The 18,079-nt window shown below is 49.1% G+C and overlaps 1 protein-coding gene across 1 annotated transcript in view; it reads left to right on the forward strand.

The window, feature by feature from the left end:
* The window catches only part of Itga9 (integrin subunit alpha 9), a 289,334-nt gene that overhangs the window by 85,801 nt on the left and 185,454 nt on the right, over positions 1-18,079 (forward strand). The window lies entirely within an intron of this gene.

The raw sequence follows: 18,079 nt of genomic DNA on the forward strand, positions 1-18,079 counted from the left end.
CATCCTTGCCACGGTGTGTGTGCGTGTGCGTGCGCATGTGCGCGCGCATCGGTCAAAGAGCAACCCTGTGGTTCTAGGGATTGAACTCAGGTGGTCAGGCTTGCAAGAGAAGCAAGCGCTCTACCCAGTGAGTCATCTCATGGGTTCTCCTTTACTTATTGTGCTGCCCCTCACCTCTGAGCAGGGTAGGGGATGCCAGGAGACCAGTCTCTGACTGTGCCCTGTTCCCTTGAGATGTCATTCTCTGCCCTCTGCAGCTTGACAGTCATTCAGAGGAAAGCATCGGCAGCCATGCTCTGGGCCTCATATGGCGTCATTCCTAATGCCTTTCTTGGTGGTCTACGACATGACATAGTAACTCTCAGTCAGAGTTAACTCATTTTAAAACTGGTTGGATACAATTCTCTTGTTGGTTACTTTCTGTTTATTTTAGAAGTGCATTTGGGGGGGTCTCTTTCCTTCCTCCAAATAAACTTCCAAATGTTTTCCTCCTCTTGAAAGTACTTTCTAAATGTATTTTGTAGTAATTCGGGAGGCCAGGCGTCCTGGCCAAGGTCACTGCTGGAGAGCCAGAGAGGAGAGAAGGTGGACGGACTCAAGATCTGGCTTGTGCAATCGGTGTAATGCCTGTGGGTGTGGGGTTGGATCACACACACCTGGTGTGGATTAGTTGTGTGAGCACTATATGTGAGTTCCTGTGGGTGTGAGTGTAGTTGTGTGAGCACTGTGTGTGAGTACCTACTTCTCCAAAATGTGCATCCGATACTCAGCCTTGAAAGTAGTCATTAGCATCCAACATTGCCCAGAGCTGGGTGGCATGTGCTGCAATCCCAGCACTTGGGAGGAAGAGGCGGGAGGATCATGGGTTCAAATTCTGCCTGGGCTACCTAGAGAGTTTCAGCCTAATCTGGGCTCATATAGTCAGACCCGATCTCAAAGCAAAACAAAAGGAAAACATTGCACAGTGAGTGAATATAAAAACTGCATGGAGTCAGATAAAGGCACTCAGTATTATTATTCCTTGGTTGGCTGGGCCATAAATAATTTCCAAAATTCTGACGTTTTGACTTACATAAACACCAATTTTGTATAGTCTAACATATTATTATTAGCCATAGATTTCTGGCAGATGGAATCTGTAGATTGTAGTGTCTTTTCACTGTGGCCTTGCTGGGGTAATAGTAACAGCTGCTTCTAGGCTGTGTGTAGAGAATTACCTCCATGACTGCGGCACGTGGTCTGGCCTGGAGCCTGTAAGTTCATACCCTGAGATACTTTGCAATGGGGTTGGGCTCAGCCTGCGGCCAGACTCATGTCAGGGCCTGCCCAGGCCAGCTGCCCTTGACTTGGGCTGCTGGCCACTTAGAAAACCGCCCATGTGCTTGTTAAGCCTCCCCTGCCCTTCTTGATCTTAGATTCCTTTGGCTTATGAGTGCCCTCGAGGGTGTGGGCTGCTTAGGAGAGACTCATGTGCAAGTCTCAAGATGTATCAAATGGTTCTGTTTGACACTTGCTAGGGCGTGGGCCTCCTCCTGCTAAATCTGTTCCACAAATCTTTCCTTTGTGGATCTTTGCAACTTCTTGCTTTGGCTGAAAACTTCATAGCAAGTGGTTCCTCCCAACGAGAAGTCTTGAAAGATAGGGCCACAAAGAACCTGCTGTAGGCCCTGGCAAATGCATTCAGGGAACAGCCATAGTGTAGTCCTGGTTGGGGAGGAGCTGTCACTATGATGGCCTCCATGGAAGGCTAGGCAGGCAGAGCTGTTCCTGTGGCGGCCTCTGAGGAAGGCTGCCCACAGCTCGATCTAACCTCTTAACAGATAAAGTGAATAGAGGTGTAAGATTTCCCATCAAATTCGGATCTCAGATAAACTGTTTTTTTAGTATATGTACAATGTCTCTTTTCTTAGGGGCTTCTCCTTCTGAGGTATCAGTTATGATAGGTCACTGAGGTCTAATAGTATTATATGGAAAAAATTCTAAAAATAATAAGTGTGAAATAAATTTTACCATAGGATATTGCAGTTCAATTTTTAATGGTTATCGTTTTGCCTAATTTGTGAATTTAATCGTAGGTAAATATGTTTGGTATTATTTGCAGTTTCATACAGCCGTCAAATGTTTTTAAACATGTCCCCGTGGATAAGGGGGGGACGTGGCACCACCCAGGACTGCTTCGGATGCTGTGGTTGTTGTGTTATGGGATGTGTGGTTGTTGTGTTATGGGATGTTGTGGTTGTTGTGTTATGGGATACTGCATTTGGCTTACCTCTGCTGACAGACTCAACAGGCTCTAGAATCACTTGGGAGGCAGACCTCCAGGCAGGCTTGTGATAGATAACCTAGGTCAGGTAAATTGAAATAGGAAGATCTCCCTAAAATCGGGCAACCCTTTCTCCAGGCTAGGGCCCTGCACTCCACAAAAAGGTGGAAGTGAGCTGAGCATCAGGCATTCACTGCTTTCCGGCTGAGGATGCAGTGTGACCGCAGCCCCAAGCCCCTGCGTCGAGGGCTTCCCCGGCACGGGGAACTGTGCCCTTACACTGCGGGCCACAGTGGGCCCTTCTTCCTCTAAGATTGTGTACCAGGTGTTTTGTCACAGCAAGATGTAGAGTAGTTATTCGGATACATTCACACATATTTGTTTGTGGGACAGTCTTCTGCTGTCACCCATGCTGGGTTGAAACTTGCCACAGGTCTCCCGGGCTTACCTCAAACTTAGTCCTCCCAATTCAGCCCCGCCAAGTACCAGGATTACAGGCATGAACCACCATGCCACTTACCTGAAGTTGACTTTTAGCTTGCCATCCCATTGGCATGTCTAGCTCTATTGGGCCCCACATGGGACATCTTGGGCTTCTCAACTAAAACCTAGCCAATCAGAGCAAAAGTGAGAAGAGTTAGAACAGTTAGCCCAGAGTGCGGCTGTTCAGGGCAGGTCCTGGGAGAGAAAGCGGACCAGCTTTAGTGGATTTTACCTTATAGGTATTGTTTGATTATTTTCGTGCAACCAGCTGAGGTGGTGGCCTATACCAGAGAGAGACAGAGTTCCAAGAGCTTTATGCAACAAGAGCCATCTCTGCTGTTGAAAAGCTCAAAGCAGTGAATACTCACTAGCCGCGAGGGAAGCTTTATCCTAGGGTCACTATCCAGTGCTAACGGGAACTGGGTGAACGTGGAGTGGGTAAGTTAATGAGCTAGCTAGCTGTCCCCACTGTGGTACAGCAGACCTCGAGGCTCACAGGCAGAGCCTGTGCGGTTTGCAGGGCTTTGGGGAAACAGCTGTGGGGGCCGAGATAGGAGGCAAGAGTGGGTGAGGGGTGTGACAGTGATCGCTTCCCAGCCTGGGTTTCGGACTGGGGCCTGTGAATCAGGCTGAGGGACCATGGCGTGGTCTCTGTTGCACAGCGGACTCTCAGCTCTGCAGACAAGTCATGGAAGATAAATGCTCCGTCTTATCACACGCCATATGGCCAGCAGACAGGCCGGCACTGGGGCCACGCGTGTTTTGTTTAGGCTATCTTTAGGCATTTTTTCTTCTTTCTGTCTTTAAGTCTGTTCAGTGCTCTGTTGTTTTCTTCTTTCTCCCCCTAACTTTTCACTCCATATATGGTGATGCTCTCCACTGTGTGGGCCAGCTGTGTGGTACCCTGATCTGTCTTGAAGGGACCCCTAGGGCAAGCCACATCCTCCTCTTGGGCAAGTGCTGGAGTCGGTCCAGTTGCTTCCTTGACTGCTCCTCAGATGCCATGCACCCCACTTATCCTTCCCCTGACCAGTCCAGCTTTGGAGGCATGACCCCTCTACTGTCTAACTAGAGGTCTGGTTAGACACCACGGGCATGGGTAAAATCCAGAGCACTTCTTGGCTTCAGGGTTCCCAACTACTCAGCCTCAGTTTACCTTTGTAGTTTCCTCTTCTACTTGCACAGCACACATGTTCTGACTCTCTGCCAAGCTGTCCTGTCCCCTTTCCACGCTTCCCTGCTGCGGTCCCTTGATGTCATGGTTGTGTCTCTAGCTCTTCGATTATATGTTCTTTTTGTGCATCTCCTGCTTGCTTTCTGCATCTTTTTCTGTCTTAAAGTTGCACCCCCTAACTCTCTGGTTTCATAATTTCTCTTTAAGCCAGATGACTTTTAGCTCTTTTGTAAAGTAAGAGGGTTGCGCCCTTCTGTAAACAGAAAACCAATTATTACATGCCTAACTCAGAAAGCAACTGTGAAAACAAAACCCACTGGAGTCAAAACAGTGTTGTTGAATTCTGGCCATTTTCATTGTTTCCCAGTCTCTGTAGAGGCGCCTGTCCACCCTGTGTGTTAAAAAGGGAAATTACTAGACCCTGAGAGAATTGAAAACATTAGGATGCCATAGCCTAATGCCACTAGAAAGATGGATAGGACTTGACCGGGAGATAACATTTTAAAAGATGATGGTCCTTTTATAGAGCCATGCCTGAATGTCATTGACAGCGCCAGCAATAGCCCACTTGGAAGCCCTGGTGTATTCTGATTGACTTGCCTCTACCCACCTCATCTGCTGAAGATTTGACTGTCCCTGAGGAGGCAGTCTGTCCACAGGTCATCCCCAGTCAGTCCCAGGCTCTAAGGAGCCTCCCTCAGGTTCCTGCCTGCTGCAGATGGTTCTAATCTACTGACTCCTGCTTTGGGACGGTAGGCTCAGAATGAACACCTAGCATATGGAACCATGTTGGAATGACTAACTGGAACTTGAGGTCACAGGGAGCTTCAGATACCAAATGGGGATCACATCTCTGAGGAACCAGTAAATGGTGTTGGGGGAGGTGGGCAGGAGAGCTTGGGACAGGAACAAATGTCCCATGACAGCTCCTTCTTTGATATATGTGTTCACCCAGCCCACAGGTGACTCCTACCCTCAAATCCTGGGCAGTACCCCCCAGAAGCATGTCCTGTTCCTTGCGTTAGATGAAATGTGGGACAGGCCGGTGAACAGCCTCCAGGAACCAGAGAACCATGGCAACCATGTTGAGTCAAGCACAGCTATGGGAAGGACCCTGCATGAGATGAACTCTTCCCTCCCTGCTGCGAGGGTCAGTATTGACCTCTAGAAGCCCACAGGGCGGTGAGGCAGCTCGGCAGGTAAAGCACTTGTTGCAAACCCCAGAAATCTGAGTTTGATCCCAGGGGTCTACATGGTGAAGGGGGACACCAGACCTCTGAAATTTGTCCTCTGACCTCCACAGTTAAGCCTTGGCATGAACGTTCTGTGTTTGTGTGTGTGGGTGTGTGTGTGTGTGTGTGTGTGTGTGTGCGTGCGTGCGTGCCTCTCTCACACACACAACACACAGAGAACTAAAGCACATATCTGTGCAAGAGCCTACAGTCGTGACTAACGTTAAATACAGGTGTAGGCAAACTCGGCAAGAACAGCTAACTGCTTTGTTCATTCTGAGAAGTCACAGCTCTCCTTGAAGTGGCTCTAAAACATTTCATGGAGGGGCTTGCAAGGGGACTTGAATCAAGTTTCTGTGGCTCCTACTTGTAGGAACAGGTGCCCTCCTGGCTTGGCAGGGCCTCCGCACTGGGCAGTGCCAGTCATGGACTGAGATAATGCCTTGGGCTGTGCCCCGGTGTCTGGGTTAGCTTCCATCCTCAAGTCCCACAAAGCACCTGCGAGCCTTCGTCTTTGCCATTCTGCAGAGCAGCCGTAGAGTGGTAGTTCTCAGGTTTGTGAGCCTACACACCCGCAGATGCTCACACACACACACACACACACACTCGTATGCACACACAACTGCGGTGCTTGCTCAAGAAGAAAATAGTTAAGGAAAACATAGTTTTTGAAAACAACTCTAAAAGGCATACATGGAAAAGTGGTCTCTTAGCCCCTTCCCTCGTAGGGCAATGGTATTTTCAGTCTCTTAGCATGTCTTACAAATGCTTGTTACTGAATCTAGAACTCTGCAGTGCCTCCTGGAAGGTAGCCTGCTACACAGGATAAAGCTCGCCCACTCCTTAAGTTCGGCCAGTCTGCGGATATGATGGAGTGCTCCTCAGCAGTGACTAAGAATGAGCCACTAACGTCTAAGCATTATGTGAGGATGTCAAATGCTGCCTACTGTCTGATCCTGTTTGTGTAACATTCTAGAAAAGGCCACTTCATCATCCGGCAGGAGGATAGGGGGTTCCTGGAGGCTGAGGGTTTGGGAAGAGGTGACAGTTGCTAGCACCAAGGACAAATGAGACTTCTGGTATGAGGGACATATTTTAGGTCATGGCTGTGTGGTGGTCGAGTGAGTAGATCCAGTTATTACGGTTCACTGGCATGTAGACTGAAACTCAGTGTTAGCTTGCATAGTTAGATTTCGACCGAACCTAATTTGTTTTTAATTAGCACATACTAATCCCACGGAGGTATCATTATGGCGTTGGTGTTCATGGTGTGCTTTGAGTTTGTCTCACTGTCATTCTTTCCTATCTCCTTTGCCTCCTCCACCTCTGTGTGGACCATATGTCCCTTCTGTTATGGTCCTGTTCCATTCCCCAGGGTTCCACATAGGGAACACACAACACATGTCCCTGTGACGTTGTCTTATTTCACGTAAATATAATGACTGAAGTCCGGTTCTGTCCATCATCCAGCATTCTGGTCTGCTTTCCTGGCTGTGACAAAATGCTGACCAAAGGCAACTTGGGAAGGAAGGGAAGGGTTTATTTGACTTACAGGTTCCAGTCCATCACTGAGGGAGGTGTGTGTGTGTGTGTGTGGGGGGGGGGTGATGGTGAATTCGGAGGCAGGAGCTGAAGCAGAGGCTGTGGAGGATGCTGCTTACTGGCTTGCTCCCCGAGGCCATCTCAGCTGCCTTCCTCACACAGCCCTGGCCCTACTGCCTAGGGATGGCACCACCTACAGTGGGCTGGGCCAGCCCACATCAACCATTGGTCAAGAAAACACCTTACAGACACGCCCACAGGCCAGCCTGATGCAGCAGATCCTCAGAGATCCCCACTCCCTGGGTACGTCTAAGTTTGTGTCCATTGACAAAACTGTGACCACCCCAGGTGATTCAAGACGAGCTCTATGCCCTCAAGCCCCTAACTGCTGTCAACCTCCTCAGCTCCTATTTATTTATATCTTAAAAGTGTGAAATTTTTGCTTGTCTTTATTTCTTCCCTTCTTTCCTTCCTTTGCTTTTTTGAGACAAGGTCTCAGGTGTCCCAGGCTGTCTTCTAACATGCTACGTAGCTGAGTGTGACCTTGAACCCCTGATCATCCGGCCTCTACCTCTCAAGTTCTGGAATTAGCGGTGCATATGTCATAATGCCTAGCTGTTTCCTTTTATTTTTGGCAAATATTTATCCTTTTGGAAGAAATTGAAATTTGGGCAGTCAGCCAGGTTCTTCCGTGTGCCTCTTTAGTATATAACACAGTGTGTTGTCGGGGCAGGGCATGCGGTCTGATAACAGACATTAACATCAAGCCTTTAGTAATTAACCTCCCTCTGGAAATGATTCTTAGAAAAAAAAATTCCACAACATTTTGAGTGACAGTCAACACAAACTGGGCATCTAGGAAGTGGCAGTTGCTGTCCGTTACCACTTGTGAGGTAGTTACTGGCATTGTCCTAATTAAAATGCTTAGGAAATAAGGCATGACAAGAGGTAAGGAATCGCCCAGAACTTCCGGCCAACAAAACGGACTGGAACCCAGAGAGTGCGGCTACTTAACCACAGTATGGTACCACTGTTTGTATAGCTGACTGCTTAGAACTCTGTTCTTCTCATATGGAGGAAAGTTAAAGTCACTGCAGTTGTAGAACTAGTAAGAGCTTCTCCTCAGAATCCCGGCTCTGTGAGCAGGTGTGCCCAGAGGCCGTTGCTGTGGGTGCTCTGCCTTTCGGAGCAATGCTGTGCTTCTAATACTTAACACTGGGCTTTTGATGGGGGGGGGGGGGCAGCTGACTGAGCCTTCTGCTCTGTTTCCTGCTGGAATATTTTCACCATGGCTGATTTCAAGCAGCCACCTGACACCATTAAGGCTGGCTTGGAAGAAATGTGTAACAGCACGTTTTTTTATATAACATATTTTAGCCACCTTCAGGAGCATGAGCCATAGTAAAACACAGCAATAATTAGGGCGACTTTTGAGAATTTGTGACCTCGATGTGTTAACTCGCAAGTTTATTCAATTCAACTCTGACTAACATGTGTGTTGAGCCCCAACCTGCGGAGTTGTTGGAAATGTGACAGTGGACCCTTGTAAACCGCTGCTGCAAGCTCACACGGCTGGCTGTGTGTTCGTTAGCAAGCGGGGCTGTCATTCGAGTCACGCCTGACACACAGCTGTTTGTCAGAGTCATTCACCCCTGCTTCATTTGGCTTTGAAAACTGAGAGGCGGCGTGTGAATGCTCAGGGCCCAGGGAACTGTCAGACCACAGCTATGTTTGCGTCTGGTTCAGAGGCGGGCTGAGTTTTGGCTGAGTTTATTAGACTGTATCATCCTTCATTTTTAAATTTTTAATTGACTCACGTTGAGGTCTTATTCCTCACCCCTCAGCCCGTGTGTTGTGTGTGTGTGCGCGCGCACATGCACATGCATGTGCAGTGTTGGTGGAGAGCGAACACTCCAATGGAAACCCTTCTAGACCCTGGAGTCCCTCTCAGCTTGAACTGGACCCCGTCCTGATGAGTGTCCAGTGACAGTGAGTGTTCTTGGAGTCATGTTTTTGGAACTTTGTTCTCTCACGGGGTGACTTGCTCAAGCAAGGCCTCCGGGCTGGCTGGCCTGTCCCTTTCTTACCAATCATGGCTTTCGCTGAGGACAGAGTATCAAGGTGACTGAGTTGTACCACTGTTTTTCCCATCTCTGTGCCGCCCGTGGCAACCATTGTGAGTTCCCTGGCTGTCTAAGTGAGCTCACATGGCTCAGGAGACACAGGTCAGGGTCCCTCGTGGTCTCTAAGGGCTGCTTTGCCAACCTCCTGTCCACACAGATTCCAGGTCTGGAGCGAGTCCTGTCTCTTTCTTCCCAGGTAGAGCTTCTGTGTCTGAGGTCTGTCCAGCTCCATGTGGACTTTTATGCCTACCTTTCCATCACACGTGGCTGAGTCCACGGTGGATGGTGGTCTTAAGGAAGGGACACCTAACAGGAGGTTTTATTGTTGGGATAAGAAAACCAGCATCTTGAGGGCTTCAACAGATTGACTTAAAATTTTTTTTTTCTGACAATGTAAATCCAGATTTTATTTCTGCCTAGTTAAATTGGTTACTTTCAGTAAACCTATGAATATTGTGTCCTCTTTAAAAAGAGATTTTTTTCATGAGTGTTTGCCTGCACTTACTGTGTGCACCACGTGCCTGCAATACTGCCAGAGGCCAGAAGAGGGTACTGGATCCTCATGAGCCGGAGTTTAGAGACAGTTGTGAGCTACTGTGTGGGTGCTGGGAACTGAACTCACGTCCTCTGCAAGAGCAGCCAGTGCTCTTAACCTCTGAGCCATCTCTCCAGCAAGGTCATAGCCTCTTTTCTCTTGATTCTGGGAAGATGCTTTAGAACCTTTAGCAAAGGAGTCATTTTCTCAGTGAGCATTTGATTGGTCTGAGGTTATGTGAGGAGGGGTTAAAAAAAAAAAATAGCCATGAAAACACTGAATTAAAATTAATTTGGAACAAACCAAACCTTTGACAAATAGCTGGGAGCATGTTCGTTATTTCTCTGTCCTCCTCTGGCTCCGCCACCTCCCATGAGCATGTGTACACATGTGTGTTGTATAAAATAGCTTAATTTTGAAATGTCACACTTAAAAAGTGAGACCAGCAAAGACATCCTAAGGGCTTCACTGAGGCATCCGTCCACTAACGTATGTCTCCTTGCTTTGCCGATATTGCTACGTCAGACCTCGTGAGGGGAAGCTGAGGAGGGAACCCTCCCCTCCCCCATGCACGTCAGTCCCATTCCCAAGAACCATGGTACAGTTGTTGAAATCGGGGCAATGAAAGCACATGGCTGTTAGCTCAGGCTTCTCCAGCTGTTCACGTGTCCTCTGAAGGGGAAGGCACTCCTGCGCCTTGTCTCCTGTGTCTGGCACCCAGGTTGTCCATGTCACCTCGAGTTGTCATGTCCTCTTGGGCTGGAATGATTCCTTGGCTTTGGTCTTCCATGCCAGGACAGGTCCTTCAGTTTGGAGCTGTTTCACAGGGTTCGATTCGGGGTTCACGTTTTCCGTGGCAACACCATGAACAGTTGTGTCCTGTGAACCTAGACACACACACACACACACACACACACACACACACACACACGGGATCATGGAAAGACACATCTTTATAACTTCTGTGTGGCACTGCACACTTGCGTTTCTATTCCTCCAGGAGACGGTTGTCAGCATGTGATGGAGGTGGTTTAAACAACGGAGTGGCTTGCCACCTGCCTCTGCTCCCTGGACCCAAGGTGTGCATTCCAGGTCCTAGAAAGGTGATAAATCGATTCCTTAGACAGGTTGCAGAGCTGGTGTCTGTTTTCACTGCGGTCTGTGAGTTAAACACGATACCTTTGGATTTCATGGAGCTATGAGCTAGGAATTCCACGAAGCTGCCAGGGATTGATTGAGACCTGACCTCAGGAGTGTGAGTGCGTCAAAACCAACTGTCTTCTAGGCGAAGGGAAGTTGCTGATGTTGGTTCTGAGGCTGGAGGATGTTACTTGATTGACAGGGCACCCATTCAGGAAATGAGCATTTTGTGCCCACTCTGTGCAAGGCTGGGGCCTCAGCCTCATTCATAACTGAAAAGGATTCTTGCTATTGGGAGCTGACATCTCAGTGGAGGGAGAGGGGTAGCACAATAACAGTAATGAGCTCTGGGGCTGGGGAGAACCTAGATCAGGATGGACACAGACTGGGGACGTGCAGGCTGGGGGTTAGGGTGATAAGATTTGAGCCAACACTTGAAGGAGCTTTGGGAGGTCGGCACAGTTCTTCCTGGAGGCAGTGTTGTGATGGGTCTGGGTGTGTGGGATATTTGAGGCAGAGGAGGGGGGCCAGGCCCGGAGCACAGAGAACACAGGCAGTTGGGTGAGACCGTGTGGATCCTCAGGGTCACAGGAAGGATTGTGCTGCGTCTTGAGTGAGGCAGAAGCTTCGGGAGAGATGTGAGCAGGGAGGTGACATGGTTTAGCTTCCCCACTTAAAGAACACAATCTGGCTGCTGGGTCGAAGTGGATGATGGGAGCTGGGATAGAAACAACCCCGGTGAGCAAAAAGAAGAGACGGGTGTCTCTGTCTGGGGTGACAGCAGCTAGGTTGGTGAGCGGGCATCCCATATGGAAGATACTTCGCAAGTGGAGCCTGCAGGACTCCCCTGTGGTTCAGTAGCTGGCAAAGGCGGCTTCCGTGTTGCTAGTGGGCAGACGGAACCTATTTTAAGGGTGAGATCTGCAGCTTGCTCTCAGAGGCCATGTTTGAAAGGCTGTGAAGTTTACCGAGAAGCTAGAGAAGAGGAGGCCACTGAGGGCAGAGATGGGGGCCGATGCTCGGAGTGCCCTGCCCACACTCCCAAGGCTGCTGCTGCTGCTGCTGTCTAGCTAACAGGTATGCTTTCCATGTGCCAAGGAGAGGGAGAGGGGGGCCCCAGGGAGCTGGCAGTCTAACCTGAGACCCTTCAAAGAGCTGCCAGTGACGTAAAGGTCACTGCTCATCTGTACATTGAAATGGCAGATGTGAGATGCCAGTTTTAGCGGCATGTCTTACAAGCTACCAGTTTTATAGCCCAAAGAACTCACCAAGAAGATGGGAGCGTCAACTGTGCTGGCTGCTGGACACTAGCCACGCCTCACTACCCAGCCTGGAGATGTGGTGGAGTCAAGGACTGGCTTTCTGCTTTTATTTAATTATTATTCATTTAAGTTTCATCATGGTGTGGCGCATGGTGTGTGTGTGTGCGCGCAGGTATGTGTGCCTGCATCAGAGGAAAGCTTGTGGAAGTCTGTTCTCTCCTACGTTGTGGGTTTCAGGGCCTGAACTTGGATCATCAGGCTGATGGCAAGTGGTTTTATCTGCTGAGCCACCCTGCCAGGCCCACGCAGAATGGTCCAGGTATTGAAGAAGCTGAGATGGGCACCGGGCAGACAGCTCACACTTCATGCCACAGCGGGACATGAAGACGGACCCCTCACTTCGCTTTGCACTCGGGCACCCGAGTGTCTGTCATGCAGTGAGGTGTGGCTCCTTGGGTCCAGTCACACACAGGTGCCTCTGTCTGTATCTCAGGGCCGTTACAGAAGGCGGTAGCGTGGGGGCAGGGGTAGAATCACTAGGCCCCTTAACAAAGAGCAGATGGAGTGTGGCATGATGCTGCAGGCCTAGGATCCCAAGGACACAGACAGACCAGAGTAGCAGGATCTTGATTTCTAGGCTAGCCTGAGGCAAGAAACAAAACCAACAAAAACAACAAAAAGGAGCGTTTTCAGTCTTCCGGCGTGAGACTTGTTATGGAATTGCCTGTAACATGGGAAGGGCCCCCTTCCGATGATGCTCATGCTCAAGGTTGGTAGAAACCGGTTCCCACTCAGCATGTGTGAAGCACATGAATTACAGGCTTTTCCTGCTCGGGATGAAGAGCTGGCCTTGGTGTCCTGCCAACCGCAAGGTCTTATGTATGTTGCTTCATTCTCATTGCAACATTAGCATCCTCTGCCGAGAAAGGAAGACTCGTCCCGATTCTAAACTCTTTGAAGGGGGTCTGGAAAACCGCCCCCTGGCCCTTGGCTCTACGTCACCCATCCTTTACCTGTTTCCATATTTGGAGTGTATCGAGACACATCTCATCGGTATCCTGAGGATTAAAAAAAAAAAAAAATGATTGGAAGCAGATGGTAAGGAACAAAAGTGTAGGAGGGCAAATAATAAATTATGCAGCAAAGGGGGCAGCCCGTGACAACACGACTCTCGCAGAGACTGCTTTTCCACCTGAAATAGAGACTTGGATTCTCACTTGTCCTCATGGGACGGTTCACAAGGGCCCTTCAAACTATAGGTAACGGGTACACAAAAGTGCCTGGGGGCCACATTGATGCAGATCCCAGCACAGGAGAGCCGATGCGAACCCCAAGCCCCTTGATGAGATAGTTGCTCTGGGTTCACAGACCACAGAACACAAAATCAGAAGAAGTGGGTGCCCAGAGTTAGGAGTTGGCAGAAACGGTGAGGGCTCGTAATTGACCACAACGTCACAAATAGATACCGCTCCCATCATCCTGGCAGTGAGGGAGCCCCTGGCTGGTCCCTGGTGTCGTGAGAGAGGGTCCTAACGGGTAGGGGTAGCGTGGGACCTCCTCGCTGGAGGGACAAGAGCTTACTAGTTAGGGGAGAGTTTGCCACTGTGGAGAGACCACCGAACAGTTGGGGAGGGTGCTCCCCAGGGGTGGGAGTTCCCCCTACTGGTAGTAGTAACATTTCCTAGTCATGAGAGCCCCCTCATGGGTAGCGCGAGGGCTCTCTAGCCTTACAAGAGCTCTTCATCCGCAGAGTTGAGAGTCCCTCACCTGGGTGGTGCCACCAAGCATATTTCTAGTTGGCAAGCAGACTGCAGATGGCTGGCATTTGCAGGTGACAGGTTTGGGACAGCACCCTCCCCAGTGATTTTGTTTTGAGGATAGAGTTTTCTGGCTGCGGGACGTGTGCGCTGGATGGCAGAAGGCAGGGGCGCCTCCTGGCACAATAAACCCACATCTTCCAAGAAGCTCCCTGTAGGGGCTTTGAGGGTCTTCTCCAGAACAGGCCCTGACACACGGCCTGAGGGTTGGGGTGAATGCATGAATGTCTGCAGGGCATTCCCCAGGAGGGCTGTGAGAAGAGGTAGACAAGTTGCTTTCCTGTTTAAATCTGTTAAGTGTTCCGTGTTTGAACCGGGTGTGCAAGACAGCTCAGCAGGTCAAGGGCCTGCAGCCAAGCCTGGTAACAGGGTTTGATTCCTGAACCTGCATGATAGAGTATTGACTGCCGTAGGTGGTCCATGACCTGCACATGATCAATAGCATGCGTGGGCACACACACACACACAGACTAAAAATACTAACTCTGAACAACAGCTACCTTTTATCCAACACATACTCCATGCTAAGTGCTTTACACCCTCCCTTTAACCTTTTAAATAACCCAGTTACATGCATCACATTGCAGGTGTCAGAATTAGATTAAGGAATCCGAGACTGACAGCTGTGAAGCAACAAGGTCTTGGATTTGAATCCCGTTGGTACCTAACTACTTCTGTGGCCTTGGATAGGTAATGCGACTTGATGGTCTCACACACACAGTGTGGTTCTGAGGAAGAGTATGCCCTGCCGTGGTGACCCGTCCCTGAGTGAGTCTGTCCTGGGTCTCCCTTGTTAACGGGAGAACTTGAGGTTACGGCTGCTGCTGAACCCAAATGTCTGTCTCATGTCACCCATGCTCTGGGTCCTGAGAGCACAGAGTCCTGGAGGGCCTGTCCTCCTTTTTAATCTGTCTTGTCTGTGGCTTCAACATTTTTAAGATCTTTTTTTTAAATGAATTCTTTTTTAATTCTCTGCTGAGACGCTTGCTCTCTGGCTTAAGCCTACAAGCTACTGGCCCCCAGAGCCCTCAAACTTAATCATTCTTAGCACTTCCTTCCTGCCTGTATTTGTCTTTTCTGGCTTACAGCAGGGGAGTTGCGCCATTAGACATAGGACACACACACACACACACACACACACACACACACACACACACACCCTTCATATGCTGGCCCTTTTCTAATAGATTGGGGGGGATTTCTCTCTCTTATAATAAATTTCTCTAATCCTGCAATAATTTGGCGACTGAGACCACATGAATACAATCATTTTGGGGTCAGAGAACACAGAAATGCTTCCTGAGTAATACCTCTCACTGGTTATGAATGTACTATAGAGAGAGCACCATGGCCAGGTACCGGCCTCATGGGACTGGTGCGGGATGAAGGAAGGTGATGCTTAAGGCCAGTGTGGCAAGCATGCAAACAATGAATGTCTGGGAATCTACTCAGCTGCAGCTTCAGGCTGGTGTCCTTGCTGCCTCTGATTAGCCTTCTGTCGGTTTGGATTTTGTTTGTTTAATGACAAAGGCCGGCTGGGTGGCAATGTGGGGTTGAATGTGCTCAGTGGCATCTGCCTCCCTGGCTAGGTTACCCCGCCTGGAAAGGGGAGGGCCAAGGAACGAGAGAGTGACTCAAACCATTTCAGGAAATTGTCCAAAGATTTGTTGCCTTTAAGAAAAAAAAACAAACCATCACCTGGATGGAAAGGCAGCTGGCTTGTCACTGGGCGTGGTGCTGAGCACTGGGACCCTTGATTTCAGAGAAGGCAGAAACTACAAAGATGCCATTCTTCTTCTGGAGTAAGCAGTTTCCTCCACTGTGGAAACTCAAGAGTGGCCTTGTATAAGTGTATGTGTGTGTGTGTGTGTGTGTGTGTGTAAATGTCAGTGTTTTCAATTATGAATTTCCTGATAGTCAACGTAAAAGTTCAACCGACAAAAGTAATCTTAATAACACGAGCTTTCCTTTGCTCTGCCAAAGGCCACCCCTTAGGTGACTTAAGCAACTTTTGCTCGCTCCCAGTTCTGGGCTCAGGAGTCCCAGCGGTGGTTACTCTCTTCACATCTGTTTCCTTGACTTGCTGTGGCCACTGCCTCCACACATTGACTTCCTTCTGTCCAGACACACCTGCTGTCCAAATTTCCTCTTCACACAAGAACACCAGTCCCACTGCTAAGGGGTCAGCCTAACGGCCTCACAACCCTTTAAAAGGCTCATGCCCAAACAGTCATGTTCTTAGTGGAACCCAATTCAGCACAGGCAGTATTTACTGTTTAGTTCACTACATGAGAAAAACTGCAGCCTATAATATAAAATCTATCACGAGACATTCACGCTTTGCCCTGTATCTGGTCTTTGTATGTGGTGTATTTTGCATATCCTCTGGGTGCATGTGGGTAGTGGCTACCGCATTGCATAGTGAGTGCATGTATAGGTCCATGCTCCTTCACATGGGGACACAGAAAATTTGCAACCAGGCTTGGGGGACTCATGCATATAGAAACATTTCTAGAGTCAACCAATAGTCCCTCCCCTGAGGTCTGGAGAAACACTGGTCTTAGGAAGCAAGTTGGGAAGGATGGTTCTGGAACTGAGCCATTTGGAGCCTGAGTTCCATGAGCACAGTAGTGAGAACCTGAAAAACCTTTTTACGGTTTCAGAACACCCAGACAAGGTCACAGTGACTGTCATGTTCTCCTTGGAGAAGTCCACACACTTGTATCACTGTGGCATCGTACCCAGATGCTGTGTCAAGGCAATGCATTTTGCTAGCGGACTGCATACTCTGCACGGCTTTCTGATGACATCGTAGAAACCCTGAGTGAGCACATAAGGAGATCTCTTCCCTTTGACTCACCGGTGACTCAAATACAAGCCTTCTAGGGAGTTCTTTGTCAGCTCTTTTTAATACTCTCAAGGGTTAGAGGCTGCCCGGTGACCGTGGAAGAAGTGAGCATATTGCCGAGTGAACACTTCCTGTGTTGAAGTCAGGGTAGAAACATTTCCTGTGTTCTGCCACAAATAATGCTCCCTACCAGGATGCAATGCCTGGGAGCTGCAGCACCTGTCCCCCCCCCCCCAGACCCTCTGCCTGCAGCTGCTCTGCTGCTGGGGGTCCCCCTACTCTCAAAGCAGAGCCACAAATGGGGTGCCGGGACCTGTGGCCGCCTGGCTGTAGAAGGACACCACTGAGAAGGGCTGCTTGCCGGACAGTATCTGCAGCCCATAAGGCCTCACTTGAGCGTCGTGGTCACACTTCTCTCCTAGTTGTACCCTGAGCGGCCACAGAAGGCCTGTCCTCTCAGCCACCCCCACTTCCTGTTTCTCCAAGCCTAGTACCCTGAGTTTCTTTGGGTTTCCAGTTTGTTTATTCCATTAGTGATTTTATCCATACCTGTTATTTGTAATTCATCTCTTCCTTTGTTCTCACCGCTCGGTGAGAACAAAGGAGAAGAGTTTCTTATAAGCTGGCCTTGTTTACCTTCACCGGTGGTTGGAAAGATGCCTGTGACAGGAACAGGCCAGGCCATTTTCCCTTTCTTCCTGCTTGCCTGTTCCCTGGAATTGATTGGATATAATCTTATCACTCCGCTCACCCCATGCATCTGCTATTCAGAGAGCTGTCTGTACATCGGTCTGGATGAAGTAGCGATGTTTGTTCGTGAGGCACTATGGAAGGACATTTGTGCTTTCTGACTACACTCCCCCTGGGCTTGGTACCCTCTGTTCTGATTAGCGTTAGCTGTTGTTTTGAGGCAGCCTCGAGTCAACTGAGGAACTGCCTAGAATAGACTGGTCCATGGGTATGTCTGCAGGAGACGGCCTTGCTTGTTAACTGAACTGTGGGCAGAACCATTCCCTGGGCAAGTAGTCTTGGTCTGTTATAAGAAAGCTAGGTAAGCACCAGCCTGCTTATTCATGAGCCAGCAAGAAGCCTTGTTCCATGGCTTCTGCTCTGACTGTCTAATCAGAGGTAGTACTGTGTGGAATTACAGTAGGCCTGCCTTCAAGGCCTTGCGTGTGTTCCTGTCCTCTCTGCAATGATAGATTGGGACCTGTAGTTGAAACAAACCCTTTGCCCTGCTAACTTACTTTGGTCATGCCGTTGGTCACAGCAGAGGATGCAAACAAAAACAGCTTTCCATCAGTCTTGTTAAAGACAAGCTGGCATGCACTGAACTGTATCCTCCCCTGATTGACTGATGAGCCCCAAATTCCACACACTTGGACTGTAACCACAGTAGTACTGGAAAGAAGTACACATGAATTCAACAAGATTTGGAGTGATTTCTTTTTAACAATAAAGCCATAAAGAGCGTTAGGAAGGCTTTACGATACTTGGCATTCACAACTATCTCATTTGTCTCCATCTCCCCAGCACCAAGCAGAGTAATTGACATTGACTAACTGCCCAATAAATGTTCAAAGATGTTGGACTACGTCCAAGATGAACGTATGCTTAAGATATTCTTCTTAAAGTTGTACCACGCTAGCTATTACATTAG

This window comes from Phodopus roborovskii, unplaced genomic scaffold (genome assembly GCF_943737965.1).
Source record: "Phodopus roborovskii unplaced genomic scaffold, PHOROB, whole genome shotgun sequence".
NCBI classification, from domain to species: Eukaryota; Metazoa; Chordata; class Mammalia; order Rodentia; family Cricetidae; genus Phodopus; species Phodopus roborovskii.